Source organism: Empidonax traillii, unplaced genomic scaffold (assembly GCF_003031625.1).
Source record: "Empidonax traillii isolate 1590-97213 ecotype Southwest subspecies unplaced genomic scaffold, ASM303162v1 scaffold163:size1593379, whole genome shotgun sequence".
NCBI lineage: Eukaryota > Metazoa > Chordata > Aves > Passeriformes > Tyrannidae > Empidonax > Empidonax traillii.
Window position 1 is genome coordinate 321,496 of NW_020955356.1, and position 3,032 is coordinate 324,527.

At 48.8% G+C, this 3,032-nt stretch overlaps 1 long non-coding RNA gene across 1 annotated transcript; it reads right to left on the minus strand.

Moving 5' to 3' along the window:
• Positions 1-371: 371 nt before the first annotated feature.
• LOC114058162 lies at positions 372-3,032 on the minus strand. The gene is made up of 4 exons (XR_003571380.1): positions 2,984-3,032; positions 2,161-2,242; positions 1,937-2,001; positions 372-1,322 (listed from the first exon to the last, which is right to left on the minus strand). It is a non-coding gene; the product is annotated as an uncharacterized LOC114058162 (long non-coding RNA).

Below are 3,032 nucleotides of genomic sequence, written 5' to 3' on the forward strand. Positions count from 1 at the left end.
GAGTCATTCCTGAAGCCAGCCAGGGCACGAGGCCATAGGGCAGCATACGGTGAGAGCAACACTGGGCCACGTCCAGCAGCTGCAGCCTGAGTTTCCTTTCCAACCCTCTTCTGCCCAGTGCTGAGGCCCAACAGTAGTTTCCAGAGCTCCAGGACAACCCTGGAGCTTTGTCCGGTGTTTGTGCCATGCCCTCGCTGTAACTGCAGCATGAGGCAGAGAAGGACCCAAACACCCTGCCCAAGGGGCCCTTCAAATAACCAACATAAGCCTCTCCCCTCTACCTACTGCTGGGCAAACCACCCTCCTCTTCCCACAAGCCAATTCCCACTGAACCCATCAGGATGTAAAGACACAGCCATGCACACGAGCAGTTTGAAATATTTTTAAACGCTTTTATTTACAGTGCTTGTTGAAAACAATATATATATTTATATCTATCACCCTCGTGATGTCTGTGCCGTAGAAAACGCTGTGGCTATATTGCCTTAAATTTACAAAAAATGGTCACAAGAAAATCTAAAGGGAAAAGATGGAAATCAAAGTTTGGTCCCCAATTGTTTCTCTCTTGATTTGTTTTAAAAAAGCCGCCAAATTAAAAAAATATGCAGCTCAATGAAATTCATATATAAAAGCAACCCTTATGTTCCGAAAAATTCACGAGGGCCAGCTTGCTGTCATGTAAACTTGGAAAAAAAAAGAAAAGCTTAAAATAAATTCTGTCTCCATGTGTCGCTTAATAGAACCATTATTTGCTTGTAATATTCTTTGTCTCTCGGGGTTCAGCGGGAAAGCGGATGAGAAGAGGCCTGGGACTGGGAAACGCACCATGAGGTCTCTGCCCGCAGCCTCCTGGCTCAGGGAGGAGGTCTGACAGCAGGGCTGGGGAGCAGGGGCTCTCAAGAATCTCACACCAGTGACAAAAACAGGCGGGCAGGTGAAAAGGGGAGGGAGGGGAGGTGCTTTGCCATGTGAGGGGCCTGGCGAGGTTATGTGCCGAGCCCCAGGGAACCATGAGATGCTTGAGGGAAGAGGATCACTGGTAAGTGGGGCGCAGGTGAAGGGATGTGGGAGACTAGGATAATTTCAGCTGGGGAATGTCATGGATTGGCTAGGTCTTTGGGTGACAAGGGAACTGCTGTCTTCCCTGTTTGAGAGCATTTCTAATGTTTCCTCATCTGAGATTATGTGAAGCCAGAGGCTAACGGGCAGTGCAAGCACAGGCTGGAATGGAGGAGGAGATGGACGGAATAGGGGAGATGGGAGGGGAGGGCTCAAGCTGAAGAGCCATTTTCTGTCTTCTGTCTCTTTGGATCCACTTCATCCTACATCAGACACGAAGAGGAAAAAGGAGGAGTTATCTTCAAACAGTCACCACACCAAGGCCCACAATTTCTCCATAAAATTCTTAACTGCTGCTCTTTCTTCCATATGGAAATCTCTTGTTTGGCCCACCCTTAATCCACTCCCCTCTAAAGCACCCTTGAGTGCCTGACACAGCTGTTCTGTTGGTGCTCACAGTTAAGAGACGGACAGCTCCGTTCGAAGGGACACCCACACTGTTCCTTTTGGGAGGTTTAAGAAGCCCAGGCTCACGCCACTCCAGAAAGACCCCAAGATCCGCCCTTACAAGTCCATCTCCTGGCCTGAAGCCCAGAAGATGTGAGTGGTTCAGGGGTCATGGCCAAGCACAACCTCAAGCACCTTGACTCTCACTCACCCAGCACTGTGACTGTTGGTGGAAGGACCTGTATCCAACAAGTTGACAAGGGTTTATTATCCCCTTGCCACATCAGGTTTGTTTACCCATCTGCTGCTGAAGCAATGAGACCTGAGGCCAATTTGAGATGCTCAGCAGCAGCATCCACATGGATCTGACCAGCATGCAGCAAATAACCTAGTTCCTTCCCCCCACCATTACTCTCATGCTACTCCTCACCTCTTCCTCCTCTGCAGATCGTTTCTCTGCGTGACCATCCTGCTCTTGCCCATTCTCATCTCCTTCTAAGCACAAGCAAGAGAGAAAATCATGGGTTAACTGAAATAGCATTTAAGGGAATGTAATCTCACAGTCAGAGGGCTTAGAAAAGGAATTTCCCTCCATGATCCTGTATTCCCCCACAGCCTGATTCCTCCAATTTTCCTTATATCAATTATTCCTACCTTCATCTTCATCACCACCTTCTTCTTCATCCACATCATCAGGATTTTCTTCATCGTCCTCATCAGCTCCGTTTTCCTCATCCTGAATTAAACAAATTGGTCAGAGCAGAAACTGGCACTGGGATGACATTTCCACGTGCTCTTTGCTGCAAGTGCAACAACAATTTCCAGAGCTCCAGCCCCTTCAGACTCTAGTCTCAGATGTGCGAGTGCATTGTTACTCCGACAACATTATTCCCACCACTCCTCCTGAACGCTCCTCCCAACCAGCCTTCTTTCACAAAACAAATCCTTCCAGTCCCTCCCCAACAACAGGAACCTCCTTGCTTCCCATGAGCTTACATGCCAACAAGCTGCTGCCATGCCATCCCACCAACCAGAACATCTCTCTGGTTACAGGCCAATGACTTAGCCTGTGCTCATGGTACATCTGCTTCCAGATCCCTTCTGACCTTCGTCAATCTGTGCATTTCCTCACTGTTGTGCCCCCCACCTTCTCCAGCTCACACTTACGTACCTCAGGATAATTAAGTGGGTGCAGAACCACGTCTCCCCTGCCACCTTTTCCCACTTGTTCTCACAACTCCATTCCCTTCTTTGATCTTTTCTCTTCACAATGGGCCGCACTGACTACACTAAATCCTTCAAGGCTCATTCTCCACAATTATCTGACAGCTCGCTCTCCCTTTACCCCTCTCCCTCAGGAGGCTCCCTTGGCCTGCCCTCTGCCTTAATCTCCTGTATTCCCTCTGTATTCATTACCCACAGCGAGCATAAAACCCTCCCCGAGATCTCTTAAGTCTCTCCCTCGGAAGGGTCTCACCTCCACTATCTCCTTTTTCTTTTCTTTGTGGACTGCTTTTTCCTCGAGT